This window comes from Canis lupus, chromosome 8, assembly GCF_003254725.2.
Source record: "Canis lupus dingo isolate Sandy chromosome 8, ASM325472v2, whole genome shotgun sequence".
Classification (NCBI taxonomy): domain Eukaryota; kingdom Metazoa; phylum Chordata; class Mammalia; order Carnivora; family Canidae; genus Canis; species Canis lupus.
Genome location: NC_064250.1, coordinates 53,985,172 through 54,004,760, shown reverse-complemented (window position 1 = coordinate 54,004,760; position 19,589 = coordinate 53,985,172). Strand labels below are relative to the sequence as shown.

The following is a 19,589-nucleotide window of genomic DNA, read 5'->3' as shown; positions in this document are numbered from 1 at the left end:
CTCAGCCTCCATGTTCCTGTGAACAGTTCCTTTTAATAACTCTCTTTGTGTATGCATGTGTACGTGTGCATGTATAGATGTATATATTCCATTCCTCTGGAGAATCCAGAATAATATTCTCCTCATGCTACACGGAGGCTTTGTTCTCATTCTTCCCAATTCAGTTCAAACACAACTTCCTCAGCCAGCCTTTCCCTGAGACCCTGACCTCACCTCTGTGTTCTCTCCTGTCTCAGCTCCCCTTTTGCTTCCTTCCCAGCCACTGCGTCCACTCGTAAAGAATGCAGAGATCTTGACTCATTCATTCATTGTTCTGTCCCCAGGAGTTTGAATCCCAGCCTCACCACTTACCTGTGTGAACCAGTCAAGCTACCCATTTTGTCAAGTCTAGGATACCATCGATTTAAAACACACCACTATTTACTGTGAAACTCACAAAGAAACAACAACGTTGAGTAAACACTATGCAGAGATCATGGCTTGTAAGATGCATCCTGATTTCAGATATATTGAAATGTAAGAAAACATGCATATTCAAATCATGAAACATTGTGCTTAATCTCTCTGAGCCTCAGTTTCCTCCATAGAGTAGGGATGGTAATCTTCAGGCCACAGGGTTCTTACAGGTAACCCCACTATACAGCGTGGGGAGAGCAGGCCCAGCTTCTCTTTGTACCTCCAGCTCCATCTTGCACTGCCTGGGGCCTCCTGTACCTACAAAGGGCCACCCCAATCCAAGCCCAGTCCACATATGTCTCACAGCTACAAACAACTGCCCCTCAGTCACACTTTGGGCCAGTAGGCAGCACAGTCTCACCTCAGGAGGAAAGACCTAGAGGAGATGCCCATTCAGGATCTGACAGTAGATCTGGGAAGGCTTGAGCAAGGAATTCTAGGGTCCTGATGACACAGGATGGGAACAGGCTCAGGATGGGTAGGAATGCTTAGCCCAAGGACCCTTCAACCCACAGGGAGGAGTGCCTCCAAGAGAAAGCAAGATCCGGGTCCCCTCACCAGGTTAAAAGGGTAGACAGGTTACAATGATCAAAGACAATAATAGATGTAACATGCCTTGTTCCTCAACTAGTATCTAGTGGAGGCTCTACAAATGAGTGTTCACCCACCCCAGCAGAGAAAAAGTCCTACACAGAGTCCACAGTGTAGCTGCAGCTAGCTATTACTTGGTACCTACTACATGCAACACAGTGGGTTATATGCTTTCTATTCTTTTTTTATTATTATTATTTAATTAGGAGAATTGGAGATAAAACTGAAATGTAAATTGTGATCAGACTAGGGGAGGCCCTGGATGCCAGGCCAAGAAGCTTTGTTCACATGAGATCAAGATTCATATTATGAATCTCTGTTCCCATCACAGACTAGAGGAAGGAGATTCAGGAAACTCAGGGGACAGATGATTATGAAAGGAGGTCAATGAGAAAGACCCCTATGATTCTCATAGTGGGAAAGAAAAGCAAGCAATGGCAGGAAGAGACTGGAGAATAAACAGTTTGGGGTATTGGGAATGACAGGGGAAAGGAATCACTCAGGAACTACATTTTCCAGAAGACTGGGGGCAAGATGGTACCTCCGGCAGGAATAGGGAAGTTTCAAGGGAATCTGGCTTCCAAGGGAGAAGAAAGAGTCAGTTAGCTTAAAATTTAACTCTCTAGGTTATTTAGAGCACCTACTGTGTACTTGAGCTTGTTTACACTTCTCTGCCTCTCCTCTAGCATATGTCAGAAATTGTCACCATTGGTACCACTACAGAGTTCTCACAACCTGGTGAAACTATTTTTTTGGTCTCCTAATATCCATCAAGACATTATTTTTCAGTCTGTCAATGGACCCAGCTATTAACGTATTACCACAAAAACTACAATTTTGCTATAGTCCTAAAATCTAAACAGGTATCTAGGATCCATACTAATGAAACATATACAAACTATTTGCTTGCCTCCACCCTGCCCTTCTACCCACATCTAGAAACTCTGAATAGTCCAACAACTCTAGTATCAAACAGACTCAAAGTTAACATGGGACAAGAAAATAAATAAAGTTAATACAACAGTGCCATCTAGTGAGTGACAAGAAATTCAGAAGGATATGGATCTGTCTTAAATTTAGGATTCATATATTTTACCCCAACAGATCCAGTGCAGAAGAGGAATGGTATTAAATGAAGGTGTTTTGTGTCATCATAAGCCCTTAGAAAAATCCCTCTATGTGATTTGAATTTCCCAAATTTATGGGGAATCTTAATGGAGGCCATATAAAGAGAATGAAGAAGTTAGTAGAAATCCATGGTTTCCTCCAAAGTCCAACATTAAATAGCAAGAATCTAACACTAATCATGACAAGAGCTTTAGTAGAGTCCCATCTCCTGACAGTGAGCTCAGCACCCTCTCCGTGACCCTAAGCTAATAGAAGCCATGCAGCCTCAGATCCACCAGGATCACCTCCCGCTCTATGCTCATGCCCAAGTGACCTAGGGCAAGTGAGACTTCTCTAGCCTTCTGTTTCTTCATCTGCAAAATGGCAATGATGATATAGCAATGGCCATTCACAGAGAGTATTATGGGCTCTACATGAGTTATTTTAGGAAAAACCTATATAACACAATGGTTTAGCCCTATCAAAGTGAGTTTTCTTCAAGCCTGCCCTTTCTCCTGTATCTGCTCATTTACCAAATGAGAATCAGACATCTATGCATTGGGGCACCTGGGTGGCTCAGTTGGTTAAGTGTGTGCCTTCAGATCATGATCCAAGAGTCCTGGCATCAAGCCCAGCATCGGCATCAGGCTCCCTGCACAGTGAGGAGCCTGCTTCTCCCTCTCCTTCTGCCTGCCATTCCTCCTGCTTGTGCTCTCTCCCTCTGTCAAATCAATAAAGTCTAAAAAAAAAAGATATGTATATGTCCTTTTTTTCAAAAAAGACAATTTTCATATTTTTAATAAATGCTGAAGCCCTACTATGTGCCACTCTAGACTCCAAGGACAGGCAAGTTTCCTCCTTGGTGAAATTAATCTAAAATGTGAGAGAATCTTAGAAGACAATACAGAATCACAGCAAGAGAGACTATCATCTCCCAGAACAGATAATGAAGGAGTTGAAAACTGGAAGAGGAGGAGACAAACAAAGACAAAATGAAGGAACATAGCCTATAGTCTACTAGAAATCCAGGGCAAACAACTGAGGTTACCCAATCAAGTGTCCCTTAAAAGGTGGGGGACTGAGAGTATTATCTGAAAGAAAAGGAGATATTCATCCCCCAAGACGAGTTGGCTCTGCCCTTGATCAAGCCCTCTACCTTATTTTCTCCTAGCAACTTCTCCATCACCATTCCAGGGACATGATTCCATCTAAGGACTGCCCCGGAGTTAACCACATTGCCAGATGGATGAAATTACAATCAGGGTGCCCCTCTGGCTTTCCACCTTCTCTCCCTTTTCCCCCTGGGATAGCTCACCATTTTAGATAAGACAGCAGCCAGCAATGTTTTTGGTGTTCCAGTTTATCTGGTTTAGGGCTTATTGCCATCCAAGAGGGCTGGTCTCCCTTAATCTTCAGCTTTGCACATCACAAGGCCAGATCTGCCTGCCAGTGGATCAAAATTAGCACTTTCCAAAGTTATACGTTACACTACCAAACATTTTGATTTTTCTCTAAAAACATTTTTTAAGCCCTATAATCCCATGCGTTGGCTTGGAAGATACAAAGTTAAACAGGTTTCTTTTGGAAAGGCTTCTAAATCCTCAATATCCTAATAAGAATTGTGAATTTCTGATACAGTGCATGCTATAGTTCACAAAATTATTTGGCAGTGGAACCCTTTCTGCAGAGTCTCTCTTGGAAATAAACTTTGCAAAAGGCTAATTTCAGGTCTGTCGGGCTCTTGCTCTTCCTGCAGACTTTGCTAGAACCTGTGTCTCATGAAGCATTTTCTAGATCATAGCTCCCTACCCACAGTCCCAAATCCAAGTGATCAATGCTACTCCTCTTCTCCCACGACTCTGTAAATATTTATACCACAGCCTCTGTAACACTTTGGTGTCTTTCGCTGACTTTTCATGTGTCCGTTTTTACTTTATTGTAGGTCGCTTTGGTTCAGGAAACTTGCTTTATATGCGAGGCTCGAGGGAAGCTCATGAAAATCCCTGGTGCCTGCATATGTGATACAGGCAGGGAGGGAAGGAAGAAGGGGGAAGAGGGCAGGCCTGACTCTGATTAAAAAGATCGGAGACCCAGTGCCACCATTTGACTTTTGATCAATCACAACTTTTCTGGGCCTCATTTCCTCCTCAGCCAAACAAGACTGAAAACATGTGCCCTCACTTCCTCCTAGAATGGATGGAGGGCTCTAACGAGATCATCAATGCAAGCTCAGCCCATAACTGGAAAGTACGAGGTCGATGTAAAATCACATCATAATTAGCACAGGGCCAGAACATTCCATTCATGTCTTCCCCAAAGAGGCAAGGGTGTCATGCCCACAGTGTAATAGGCTAATCCAGCCCACACAGATGTTGAACTAGGAAGCACCCCCCCACCAGTTCCCCAAATAATGCCTCTTTCTAAATCCTAATGCTTGGAATTTCTATGACACAAGATAGATGGTTCCATTCACATTAAATGCAGTTGAAGATACTTAAAATGTGCAGATTATGAGCATGAATTCCTTTCCTGGAAGAAATTTCTGAAGGGGAGAACTCCGAGCCATGAAAATGAGGTTCAAAGAAATATATGCACAGCTTTTTAAAACAATTGAGTTGGGAGCCACAAAGGGAAATAATACCTTCTCCAGAATTTTATTTAGGGAAATATTCAGATTAACTTTTGCTGAACGTCTACTTGAAGGAAGTATGCCAAACATTCTCAAACAAACGACAGCATATTTGTTGCCACCCAGTTAACTGCAATTGTTGGGAGGAATCCACACTATCAGGTTAGAAAACCAGATACTGGATCTAAGCCTGAATTCAACAACAACAACAAAAAAAATTAAATAAAATTGCTAATAAATGAGAATTTGTTTTTCTGGGAACAGGACAAGTGTATCCACGTTGTAAAGCCTCTGCAGAATCCAGGCTGTGGCTTGTTATCTGATGATCTAAATGGAAGCCATTTTTGTAATTACTTTTATTGTTAATAAATTCTCCCCAGTTTGGATGAGAGCATCAACATGTTAATGTGAATTTCGAATTTGAAAGAGAAAACCAGAGAGCAGTCACAATCAAGGTGACCGGATTTCTCCCAATTACTGCCCCCAATTATTTCCATACCTATCGCTGACATGTTTAATCTCCTTCTCCTGGCCTAACCGACAGCTCGCGGGGAAGAGGCATGCTAGCTAAGACATTGCTCAGCAGAGAGTGTAGGTCCAATTTAAATAATTAGAAGCCTATTTCATTTCTTCTCTCCTTGTAAGTGCACTTGAAGGGAATGCACATGCCAAGCTTCATGCCTTTAACTCGTTCAGGGATGACTTATTGACTTTTCTTTTAGCCCATGTCTCTACCAGCCCTTGTCTGTGTGTCTTCTAGGACACTGAGGATAATTTAAAGCTATTGAATGATAGTCAATAAGCAAGGGGCATCTCTATAGCCTGGCTTAAAGGTCTTTGATCTAGTAAATCATCAATTACTGCTGCCTGGGTTAGCCTTCCCGTTAACCGTGTGACCTGGACTGTCCCTCTTATTCTTCAAGCAGGATGAGCACAGGAGCAGCACAGAGTTTTCTGCTGATGAAGTGGGTCTGCAGTTCACTTGGGCTTGGGACCTGTCTCCACTGTCTGCAAAGTGCCTGCCCTCCTCTCCTCAAGTGGTTAGAAATCTCTTTCCAGATGGCAAAGGCCCGACTCATAATTTTGTTGCTTGACTTAGAGACATTCATATCTGTCCCCTTCATTGATTACAGGCCTCTGAGTGGCAGAATTTATGAGGTTCTGGAGACTCAACATGCTCATCACTGTCCCTGTATTGCTCTAAGTGCAATTCAAAGATACTCACTGCAAATGAAGATCCTCTGGTCAGAGATCCTCATTCCATACACTTGAAAGGGATTCTAGGCATTTTCATTGTTAACCCCTGAATTCCACTTGGATAAAGCTGGATAAAGCTACCAGCAATTTGCTGCAGGAGCATACGAAAGGTTAGGAGGGGATCAGAGATCCCTGAGATGTCTCACCCATGAAGGTGCCAAGAAGGTGATGGTTGGAAATGGGAGGAATGATGTTCTGGACAGAAAGAACAGCAGGTGCAAAAGTTCATGGAAATAAGACAGCAGAGTTCGTTTAGGAATTTGGAAATCATCTAACAAATAGGAACCTGAAATACACACTAAGATTGAAGGTGTGATAGGAATTTAAATTGACAAGGAAGTAGGGGTCAACCACAAAGGCACTTGAATGTAGTTCTTTAGACAGTAAAGGCAGAGATCTGGTCCAATATTTAAAAATGGATTTAAGTAATCAGAAATTATAGAGGTGTGGAAAGGTGACCAAAATTATTATTCAATAGTAAAATACCTTTGTCTCCTACCTACTTCATATTTATCCAATCTCATATTTACTGACTATCTACCATGTCCAGACACAAGAGTAAGCTCAGGAGAAACAATGCTAAACAACAGAAAGATGATCTCCCTTCCATCACAGGGTTTACAGTTCAGCATTGACTATGCGGCAGCCACTGGACTAGCCACTGGATTAGCAGATAAGAACCTAAAACAGCACCTTGCACACACAAACTTGTACACATATTTATATGTGTCATAATAAACCACAAGAAAGATAGGAATAGGGCAGCCCGGGTGGCTCAGCGGTTTAGCGCATGCCTTTGGCCCAGGGTGTGATTCTGGAGACCTGGGATCAAGTCCCACATCAGGCTCCCTACATGGAGCCTGCTTCTCCCTCTGCCTGTGTTTCTGCCTCTCTCTCCCTCTCTCTGTGTCTCTCATGAATAAATAATAAAATCTTTAAAAAAAAAAAAAAAGAAAGATAGGAATAAAATGTTAGAGGACTAAGTGAAGAAAGAGTACTTGAGAAGAGCCATAAAGCATGGACAACATTTCTGACCAAGGGAAGATGGAGAAATAATGCATTTTAGTTAGGAAAAAGCAATTAATGAGAAATGGAGCAGAGACAATGAGAGTAAGAACTAGGGACAGACATGACCAGACCCTGCGTATATCCCTTGTCCCTCCACTTCAGAATAAACCCTCAAAGCAGGAGTATTACCCGCATTTATGTGCATGAAGACAATTCTTCAACGAGTTGAAAAAATTCCAAAGATAACAAAGCAAGTAAGTGAGAGTCAAGAGTCATTCATATTCATTCATTCAGTTTACTCAACAAATATTGATTGAGCAGCTACTATGTGATAGGCAGATTTGTCCTGCACCAAAGTTCCTATCATTTTTCTCTACAATACTTTAAAAATTAATAACATAAATAAAATTAACACTGACAGGTAATAGCACGAACAAGAAGAAAATGAAGGCGATTTAAGAAAGGATAATAACGTTTACAGCAGGTTTTACGCTTTGCAAAGCATTTTTACATACAAACTCCTAAATATAAGGAAGAAAAAGGGTGGGTCGCCTGGGTGACTCAGCAGTTTAGTGCCTGCTTTTGGCCCAGGGTGTGATCCTGGAGTCCTGGGACTGAGTCCCACATTGGGCTCCCTGCATGGAGCCTGCTTCTCCCTCTGCCTATGTCTCTGCCTCTGTGTGTGTGTGTGTCTCTCATGAATAAATAAATAAAATCTTTTAAAAAAAATGTTTAAAGGAAGAAAAAGAGTCTAATGTCTGGTAAATAGTAGGTATGAAATGTCTGACCTTTCAACTTTATCCTGAATTCTTAAAATCTTCAGTTCTTAAGGGTTTTGTTTTTTGGTTTGGTTTGGTTTGGTTTGGTTTTACTGTTTTTAAGAGGAAAGGATAAAAAAAAAAATGGCCCATAATCTCACTGCCCAAATTTCTCATTAATTTTTTAACTTTTTATTTTAAAATAATTTTACAGAGTAAATAGAACAGAGGTCCCATAATTCCTTCATTAAGCTTTCCCTAATTTTAGCAAATGACATAAACATACTACAATCATTAAACCAGGAAATTATCACTGGTTCAATGCTAATAGCTGAACTATAGATCTTATTTACCAGTTTTTCTCCTACTGTCCTTTTTCTATTCCCATACCTCACATTGAATTCAGTTGTTGTGTCTCTTTAGCTTTCAATCAAAGACAGTTCCTCAATCTGCCCTCGTCTTTTAAGATACTGATACTTCTGATGAATACTAGCTAGTTATTTAGTAGAATGTCTATCAATTTGGGTTTGTCTATTATGTTCTGACAATTCCTTTAAGATTATATATTTCAGGCATGTTACAGAATGCCACAAAAGCAAAAACAATGCTGTGTCCTTCTCAGGACATCCTATCAGGAGGAACATAATATCAACATATCTTATTACTCGTGATACTAACTTTGATCACATGGTTAAGGCAACCTCCATTGGGTTTCTCCACTGTTACTCTTTCTCCCTTTAATTGATAAGTATGGGTCAGGTACTAATACACTATTTCTCCTCAAACGTTTGCCCACTGATTTTAGCATCGATCCATAGATCTTCCCTGCAACAATTACTGCTGTGATGTTGCCTGGTGGTGATTTACTATTTCCCACATTCCTTCTCCATATGTAGGTTGGAATGCCTCTGAAAAGAACTGTCTCTTCTCCAATTTATTAATTTCTTTGATTATTTACATCAGGATAAACACAAGCATATTTATTTTTAAGATTATTGTTATTTATCATGTTTTTCACGTTGAACACTTTGCCCATTGGGAGTTCCATTAGCTGTGCTTCTGTTTCCGTTTCATATAGCTTCTTCTTTTTAATTTTTTTTAGAACTTCTTTACTTTCTGATACTGTAAGATGCTCCAGGCTCATCTTGTATTTCCCTGCCCCAGCCCTAGAGTCAGTAATTTCTCCCCCAAGGAGCCCTGATTTATTTTAATCAAAAATGAGATTTAGAAATAAGATCTAGGCTCCATATATGCTCATTGCTACTGGAATGCCATAGTTCCTTGGCCCTCTAAGCAGACGACATTGGGAAATACAAATGGTTTGTATACAAACCCATGCTTATACTTTAATTTATATATACTTCTTTATCAATTTATCTGTATACATATTTTTAAAACATTGGTTTATACGGATATGTCCAATTCCAACCCAACAACACCACTGACTCTAGTCTTCCCCTTTTTTTTTGCTTATAACATCTTTCTCCAACATTGAGAAGCCTGGCTCTCATTATTAATAATATACGCACTTATTTGTTCAACTGAAGTGTAACCATAGAATGTTTAGTTGTAGAACTGCTAAACTATACTCCTGTGACAAAGAGACTGACTGAGTACAGCATTTGTGCCCATTTCTTTTCACTTTTAACCTTACAGCATCCAGCCGAAATACAGTTTTCCAAAATTATCTAGGTTACTTATTTCCCCAAGTCTTTCAGTATTTCCAATTATTATACAATTGGGTTTATTTACTACTACTTGTTTCCTATTTGGGGCCCTTGCCCCAATATCTTGGTTGATTGTAAGCATATATTTATTTTAAGAGGTATTTTAAACAGTATCCAAGATGAGTTGTTTTTTTTTTTTTTTTAATCAATTCAGAGATACAGACATCTTTGTTGAGCTCCTGCCATGTTCCAGGGACAATCTGGGTATTTTATTATATATGACTATAAAGACATAGTATGTTACTTTAATGATCAACACCTAGGTTATGAAACTTTATGCCAAGAAAAAAAACTGATTTACTTTATCCAGCAAAAGGTGGTGCCCCTTTTCTCTTACCCTCTTTTTAACTATTTGTCAACCTTATGGATCTGTAGATTCTCTTGAACTAATTATTTCCATAGCCTAAAAATGTATTTGAAATAATGAGGCAAATATTACAATTTCTCTACAAAACATTAATGCAAGGCTCTTGTTTGTTTTTTAATTAGCTGTCACTATTGATGATTTACCCTATAAGATGAGAATATTGGTACTACATGTGTCAATACAAAGACCACCCTTGAGGACTCTGAATAATCTAGATTTGGGCCTTTAGAAAACAAGATTGTCCCCAGTGTTTACAAGAACTTTCTGAAAGATGTCCATGGGCAAGACATTGGTCCCACCTGACACAGACCTCTGTCCTCACATAGTTCACAAATGAGTTGGGAGAACTGGATAGTGGATAATAATATAGTTTTTGCATTATTTTGCTGTGTGCCTTTAGGTGAATTTCTGAGCAGCAATTTCCTCATTTGTAAGGAGGGATAAACAATACATATAATTTATATATGTGTGTGTGCATAGTTTATATATATAAATATATATCTTTTGTATATTATATAATATATATTTATCCCTCTTTACAAATGAGGAAACATAATTGTGAAATTGTGTGTACAGAACTCTTTGAAGTTTTCAACACGTATAAAGTACTTAGAAAATGTCAGCTATTAGAAAAACAGGAGAGAAGAAGCCATAAGCTACTCTTAATGGCAGAGAACAAACTGAGGGTTAATGGAGGGATGGGTGATAGATATTAAGAAGTACACTTTTGATGAGCACTGGGTGAAGTAAGTAAGTAAAGAATTACTGAATTCTACTCCAGAAACCAATATTGCACTATATGGCAACTAACAAAACTTAAGTAAATAAATAATAAAATATTTGTAAAAGACAAGTCAGCTATTAGAACTATCATCATTTCATTGTTATTCAAAAGATAAACAACAGTAGTACATGTTGCCCAATAACTGATAGTGTTTAAAAAAAAGAGTCATCATTTGAAATGAACAAGAGACAAAGAACTAACATTTTTTTAGACCTTGTAATAATCTAATCCTAAAAATAATTTGGTAAGGTCAATATTAATAAATTTATCTGTAAAACAAAGATAAGTAACCTTGGATACGTAATCAAGGTCATGTAACTACTGAGTGACAAGGCTGGGCACAGATCCAGATTTTACCACTACAAAAGAATACTGGGGAGTGAGTTAAATCTTTTAGAGACAAACACTTGAACATCAGAAAAGTATCCTGAATCATTGTCAAGTGGATCCATAACAGAACCCTAGAAGTAGCAGAACCACTCCAAAGTCTAGGACATGTAAAATAGAGTACAAGAGGCTTGGCAACAGGACCTGGTTCCTGGGCAGGAACATTCCTCTTAGGAAAATAACTCTGGATTTTTAAGGTCAGGATTTATCCCAAATATTCTGTGTCACTATTACCATTCACATTTTGGGGCTAAGTTACCATTTCCATAGATCTAAGCTACAGTAGAAGAATTTAAAAGAATTTGTACCTGCCATCTGAAATTGGCAGCCTTTCAAGGCCTGCAAACCCATTTTGTTTGGGAGACATTGCCAAATCGAATCTGAATGCTTTACAATTCTGCCTGGAAGCCCCCTAGCCTTCAGATTCCCCAGTCTGTTACTTTAGACCAATCCTCTTCATCCATATACCTTATGTGCCCAGCCCCTAAGTGAGATAGATAGATAGATGATAGATAGATAGATAGATAGATAGATAGATAGATAGATAGATGATAGATAGATAGATAGATAGATAGATAGATAGATAGATGATAGATAGAAACCCAGGCAGAGTGGCAGCCCAGGGAGACCCTTCGAGGAACAGCAGAGCGAACCCTGGCCACACTCTCAGAGAACAACTGGAAGCCAAGTTCCTGGGAAATACCCCCTGTGGCCACTACAAGTTCAAGTTCCCTCAGGCAGTGCGGACAGAGAGTAGCCTTGGTGCCAAAGTATTCTTCTTCAAAGCCCTGCTATTAACTGGAGACTTCTCTTGGGCCAGCAAGAAGGACCATCACGTCTGGGTCTGTAAGGAGGAGCTGGGCGACTATTTGAAACCCAAGTATCTGGCCCAGGTTAGGAGATTTCTCTTGGACCTCTGATGGGCAGTGCCACCTGTGGACAATACTCGACCAGGCCTGGGATGGTGCCTCAAGGACATCATGTACTTATCCCATCTTTGCAGGGAACAGCATGCAGCCAACTAAATTCAGAGAAATAAACAAGTTTATCATTAATATATATATATATATATATATATATATATATATATATATATATATATATGTAATCTCAGGCTCCACTCTAGATTGAGTTACTCAGAATATGCAGGATGAGGCCAGGATGGAGATCATGTAAAGGCTCCCATTCTCACCCAGGTTGCTAATGAACAACCAATGTTAAATAAGAATTACTGGTCTAAGCCCTGTTCTCAATCTGTCCATCAATTTTTTTTTCTGTCTTGTGTTTCTCTCACTCTTTTATAGTGGCTGAATAGTGTTCCCCCAAAATTTGTGTTCATTTGGAACCTCTGAACATGATCTCGTCTTTGCAGATTAAATCAGTCAAGAATCTCAAGATGAAATCATTCTGAATTTAGGCTGGACCTTAAATCGAAGGACCGGTGTCCTTATAGGAAGAAGAGAAGACATGAGGAAACACACAAGGAAGAAAGATGTGATGAGGGAGTCAGACACTGAAGTGATCATCTATATGCCAAGGAATGGCAAGATTCCCAGGAACCACCAGTAACTAGGCAGGGGCAAGGAAAGATTTTTTCCTAGAGTCTTCAGGGGGAGTATGGCTCTATTGGCACCTTAATTTCAGACTACTAGCCTCCAGAACTGTAAGAGAATAAATTTCTGTGTTTAACCCACCCGGGTTATGGCAGCCTTGGGAAACTAATGCACCCTCCCGTTAATTCACCTAATGCCTGTTGAGAACTACTCAAATATCCTAAATATCTATGGATGTTCTTGTGCCTCCAGAAATAAACTGAAACTATCCTAAAAAGTAAAGGCACCGGAAGGACTATAGGAAGACAGTGACTGCTCACAAGAGACATAGTCAAATAGCTTTGAGAATCTAGAACCTTCCAGGGACCTATAGAACCAGTTAGCGGAAGGAAATCCAGGCTTCCTTAATACATTTTCGCATCACTTCATTTACTCTCTATTAGTGGCAGTGGAGAACATGACTTCTATCTTTAGTGCCCTAACCACTAAAGAAAATAAATTCACTGTTAAGTCAGTAAAGTCTTATTGCCTTCTCTCTGATTGTCTCCCCTCTTCCCCGTGGTCTCTGTATTTCTCATGTTTCATAGTTGTTCTGCATTTCTTTTACTCCTGTACCCTCTTCTTTTCTGCCAAATGGGGTAGCAGCTCAACATCTAAAAAGTTTCACTTCCCTCTCAGGCAACAGCCACTTCCACAAAACAACCCTCCAAATGGCAACATTAGGTTGGTTCATCTTTAAGCGAAATGAGTTCCACACCAGAAGTTATGGCTGAGTCACAGGCAGTGATGCAGGGACCCAGGATATATTGGCCACCCAGTACCTACTTGGCTTTTCCAACCTTCAGTACAACCTGAGCATCTTTGTGACAGTGAAGGAATGGCAAGTAAGATTTAGGATAAATACTTCCCAGCCTCACCACCACGGGCCCCTGCTATACTCATTCATGATTTCTGGAAGCCTTTCCCCACTCTGATTAAAAGTCCCTCAGTACTTTCCCTCCTAAAAAATCCAGTTCACTGATGGGAAAACAATATCCCAAAAGTTTCTACAAAGTCAAAGACATATATAGAGTTCCCAAGGGATAAATTTGTTGTTGTCCTCTTTTCAAACTACAGTTATATGTTGATTTGTCTTCTCTCTGAATACTCCACCAAAATATAATTCCTGCAGGAATGATCTGAGCTAACCTAATATTGGTTGGAGACAGGGTAGGGTCATCCCAAGAATTCTTGCATTGGGCTATATTTCAAACAGCTCTCCTCCTTATTAGCAGGGTTTGTCAGGAGTGAAAAACACCAATAAGGAAGGAAAAGTCAGTGGGGAAGAATAATTCTAACAGTTCCACTATTTGAAATGCTTTCTACTGTTAACACTTCACAGAACAAACACCTCTATCCATGGGGTCCCCAAGGTTCTCTGCACATTCCAATAACCAGAGAGGCTTTTTAAAATCCTCGTGTCCAGGAAACTTTTAAAAATCCTGATGCCCAGCTCATCTCCCAGAATAATTGAATGGGAATGTCTGGGCATGTGAGTCAGTTATCCACAGTTGTTAAAAATCTCCAAGAGATGGGGTAACTGGGTGGTTCAGTTGGTTAAGCATCCAGCTCTTGTCTCAGCTCAGGTCTTGATCTCAGAGTTGTGAGTTGAAGTCTTGCATTAGGCTCCACGCTGAGCATGGAACCTACTAAAAAAAGAAAAAAAAAAAAGAAAAAAAGATCTCCAGGTGATTTTAATGTGCAGCAATGTTTGGCATACCAAATGGTTGCCCAAATGACCAGATATTTAGGTCCTTACCATGGCTCTAAGACTGTGCAAAATGAAAATAAGATTATCTCTCCCTCTCTACCAAAAAAAATAGATTTTCAAAGACAAGGGGCTTTGAGATTCTTAGAGAAAAACATTATGTAAATACAGGCTATTATTATTGCAAGTTGGCAGGTGTCTGGGATATATATTTCATTCTCTTTAATCATCCAGATGAGGCCAAATGTCCCAGGGATGTGGAGTCAGCCCATCATTATGCCTAATGGGTACTGAGTACATTAATGCCTAATGGGTACTGAGGATACAAACACAGGTGTTGTGAGCAGCGGCAGGAGCAATCACTGAGTTCCCATCTACCACTGGGACAACCTTCAGCTGTGTGCTTTCTTGGAGGCAAATCCCCACTAAGGTCTAGGATCTGTCTCTATTCACTCCTAGCTCAGCATTGTGTACTGCAGAATAAGTGGTCTTTTCCTTGCTGCTTGCTGGGTATAAAGAGGAATAGACTTTTACTCTTTTATCACAGACACATCTACCCTCATCATGCAAAATGAGAGTTTAATATTAATTCAGCCATCTGAGTCTAATTGAACATTAAAACACCCCAATCTAATAGCAAAGTCTAGAACTGCTGACATGCCACACAGGAACCTCCCGAGTCTTGTTTTTCCTGTAGCAGTAACTATAGCAATAAAAGGTTGGAGGAGAGTATAAATATTTAAGGCCCAAAATAAATCTTTAAATGTTGAACAACCGGGTTATGTGATAGGTAAAGTGGAGACTGGTCCCGAGATGGCAGCTCGTCGAACAATGATAGAAACAGCAAAACCTTGGCCATTCCTTCCCTATCAGGACAGCATTAGTGTATGTCAGCTTGGTAATAGCCTAACTGGGTAGAGCCAGCAGATGGTATTTTTATGGCCCTATATAAACAGTATTAAGTCATTTTAACTCTTTCTCCAAACTCAGTTTTCCAAACTAGGCTGCAGTTATCCACCTCTCTCAGCCTCTACGATGCCTATGAGGAACAGAGCCAGCATTGATTAGCACCCATTATGCACTTGACGCTCCTCATAGGGACTTATTAACTCCTATTTACAGGGAATACCTAAGAAGGGCAGAGCCAAGGTATGAACTATGTGTGTGATTTCATGGCTGTGGTTCCTCCCACTATCGCTTCACTGTCTTCAACTTTTATTTGCATTGATTAAATGTACAGGAAGGGAAAATCAGCTGAAAACTGCGTGCTGAACGGCTGTCCTCCATGACTGAGAGTGTGCAGATCAGTATGGCCTGTTCCTATTTGAAATTATTGCTACTTAGAGTTTCTCATGTGTTATTTGATATATCGATTATTCCATTTTACACTTGCAAAAAGTATTGTCTCCTCAGATATGAAATTTTATGACTTGCCGCTTCAATCGAATTAATTTCACCATGCATTGATTAAACTCCCATGTAAGCATTTCAGCATTTTAAAGCAGTTTTCAAAAAGGTAAAATCATGACTCTCATTCAAAATCATATATGTCAAAGATTTTGTTCAATTCATTAATGTTCATTCATTAATTAATGAGGGAACAAGTGAGATATATATAGCCAATTTCATAAATGAATGCTAAGGTTGCTGGGTCACATGCAAAATTGACGGATGTCTTACGGGGGCAATAACCTACGACCTCAGAGGTTATCACTTCCAATAAATGGGCATTATTTGCATCTCCGCTGGACAAAAATCGACAGGTTACCTATGCCCTTTCTAGAGTTGTAAAATAGATCAATCAATAGAAAAATCAGGCCCAGGGCTGAGCTTAAGCATACAGTGATACCTTTTGCTTATTTCCAAGTTTTGGATAATTTTTGTGACAGTGTTCAAGACACTGAAGTGGTAGAGGTATATGTAGACAGTGCCTAGGAAGATCAAATCACTACCTGCAAAGCCCTACAGTAAAGTTTCAGGTACACTTGGATAGATTCATAATTTGAAAGTGGTCTGTAAATAATCAGGCAATACTGTAGTGTAAATTGTACACTTCTGTGCTATAGTAAACCAATGGAAGATTATTGTAAGCTGAGTTGCTTAGGGAAGGAAGGTATCTTGGAAAAGGAAGTCATCTTGTGAGCAGAGCTTGGCAGAAATTGTAGGGTGTGGTTTAATGAGGATGATACAGAAGAGTGATCCAGATCTGTGGGAAAGTAAAGGTAGACCAAAGCGATAAAGCTGGTCAACAGTAGTTTGCCACCTTGGCAGCACACGTGAGGAGCTTTTCTAAAATCCTAATGGCCACACTGCAGAACCAATGGCAATGGGACTTTGTTAAATCTCTAGGCTCTTGGTGCCCCCATGCCCATCTCCTCAGTAAGAATCTGCAGATAAACAATATCATCCAAGTGATTCATTGCACATCGACACTTGAGATGCTGCAAGATATTCTTTTTTTTAAAAGATTTATTTATTTATGAGAGAGAGAGAGAGAGAGAGGCAGAGACACAGGCAGAGGGAGAAGCAGGCTCCATGCCGGGAGCCCGACGTGGGATTCGATCCCAGGACCCCAGGATCGTGCCCTGGGCCAAAGGCAGGTGCTAAACCACCGAGCCACACAGGGATTCCCTGCTGCAAGATATTCTGCTGCAGATTCCCACCATCCCTGACATCAGAACAGTTTCGAGTACTCAATTTACATTCAACACCTCAGGTCCCTCCCTTAGAGTGTTGACGATTCAGAGACAAAATCAATAGAACATAGGAATTAACAAGTATCCTTGTTGTTATCAAGGAGTTTGAGAAGCAAGGAAAGTAGATTCACATTTAAAGGACCTTTGTGTTGATGGAGGTAGTTTGGTTTGATCTATTGATCTGACAGTGAGTGGTTCTTAATCTGAGCTACACATAAAATCACCTGGAGATGCTTTTCAAAAATACAGCTATGGGGCATCTGGGTCGCTCAGTTGGTTAAGCATCTGCCTTTGGCTCAGGTCATGATCCCGGGGTCTTGGGATCCAGTCCCACATCAGGCTCCCTGCTTGGCAGAGAGTCTGCTTCTCCCTCTCCCTGCTGTTCCCCCTTGCTTTTGCACTCATGCTCACTCATGCTCTCTCTCTCTCTCTGTCTCTCTCTCTCTCTGTCAAATAAATAAACTGGAGATCTGTTGGCTCTCCTGGGTCTCCAGTTTGCTGCATTCAGATCTTAGGACTTGTCAGACTCCATAGTCACATGAGTTGATTCCTGACAATAAATCATATATATATATATATATATGTGTGTGTGTGTGTGTGTGTGTGTGTGTGTGTGTATAGATATCTATATATATAATAGGTATGTATACATATCAAATATATACACATGCTCTAACAAGGGAGTCAGCCACCATCAGTTGGATTTAATGGAGATTCAAAGACAAGAGAGAAGAGGAAAAGTAGGCTTAAGATATGCCCTTTCTGGAGGCTGTCAGCATTGGGAAGCTGAGGATCCACTGACTAGAGCTGGGGCACTCTACATGACTGATTTGGGGAATATATTTGTCTTTCTCTCATTGCTCTGAATTGGGGCAGGGGTAAAAATTAGGAAAGCTAGCAGTCATTGACCAAGTTCTGACTCTTCTGAGCCAACTGCTGCAGAGGTTGTGGATCAGAATTCTATTGTCACATATGGTCTGGCCCTTGTCTGTTTGTATATTCACTCTCATATGCTAAATGAATCCCCAACATTATCAGGTTCCCACTTCCCCAATTTTTTAATGACTTTTTTAATCTGTTCAATACTATTTGGCCACAACCACATTTACATTTATACATTTAGATCTTTCCAGACCTTAACCTTATCTGGATTCAACTTTATAACAGGGGAAGTATTTGACAATTAGGTTTTAGTATTATCTGTTGACAAGCCCATCAGATCAGGAGACAACTGACAATAAAAGATAATTTGTTATACTCACTGATCCCTGAGAAAAGGCACCATGCTACTCCATGAGGGGTCTACACCAGAAAGCAAGGGAATTGATCAAGACGTAGGGATTGAGGGAGACATGGACAAGAGCCTTTATCCTGGTTTCCACAGGGAGAAACAGACAAATGAGGGTAAATGAGTTTAAGATTGGTTAGTTTGAGCCAGGGCATGGAGAGCTACTCTCAGGAGTGGTTCTTGAGAGGCTGGGGAAGTTTCAGGAAGGGTATGTATGGAAGACTCCAGAATCTGTAATGCTGTCAGGATTCTTAGCTGCAAGTATCAGAAACCAACTCTGGCTAGTGGGAGCAAAAAGGACATTTATTAGAAGGATATCAGCATCTCTCAGGCTCAAGAGGAGACTCAAGAAGTGGACTTGGAAAGTAGGAGGAAAATACTGAACTCCGGGTCTGGCAGGGAGAACAATTTGTCTGCTTCCTGCTGCTATTTTTTGCCATAAAGAGTGACTTCTACTGTTCTGACATCTTTACAACACTCCCTCCAAGAGTCTACATTATGGGAGATAGCCCCCCATTGGTGTAGCCCAAGTCATTTGTTCATATTAGCTTGTGCAGGTATAAGAAGGAGGAGACCTGGGGTGGGGGGAGTAGTATCTATGACACACCATGGCCTTATGTGAACTTCCTTCAGATATACTAGGCAGTGAAGGGCTTAGAATATGGACCACCAGAAAAATTAAAAATGTCCATAAGAGTCCCCTCTCTCCACTCAGCTGTTCTTGCTTAGGACTGAAACCCAGACACTTAAAGTCTATGGTGTGTAAGATGTGTGATGTGTGTAGACCACTCTGGCAGAGAGACAACTAGATCACTTCCATCCTGGTACCAGCAGAGGATCCATCATGGAACATGTCTATGCTTGTGCCATGCTCATTTCCCCATACTCTCCATCCTCCTTTACCGGATATTACTGAATATCCACCATGGCAGCCACTCCACCTTGGCAAGGTGCACGTAGATGCCACCACCTCTGGCCTTTCCACTTTCCTTTCGCTAGTGAAGACAATAATACCCTTGTGCAGGGAACAGAACTGGACATATGTGACTTTATTATTTGCACTGATATAAACATTGTTAATCTGAAAATTGGACTCCAATTTACAAACACCCTACTGTCCTGTCATTCCTGAGCCTAGGACATCCACCTGTCACCTCTTCCCCTAAATACTTACAGCCCATATATTCCCTATCAGACACCTGAGGATGTTGCCTTATACCACCGATTTGTGAAT

The 19,589-nt window shown here is 40.5% G+C and overlaps 1 pseudogene; it reads left to right on the top strand.

Moving 5' to 3' along the window:
* The first annotated feature begins 4,323 nt into the window (after positions 1-4,323).
* LOC118355431 (39S ribosomal protein L46, mitochondrial-like) lies at positions 4,324-12,111 on the top strand (annotated as a pseudogene).
* The last annotated feature ends 7,478 nt before the right edge of the window (positions 12,112-19,589 follow it).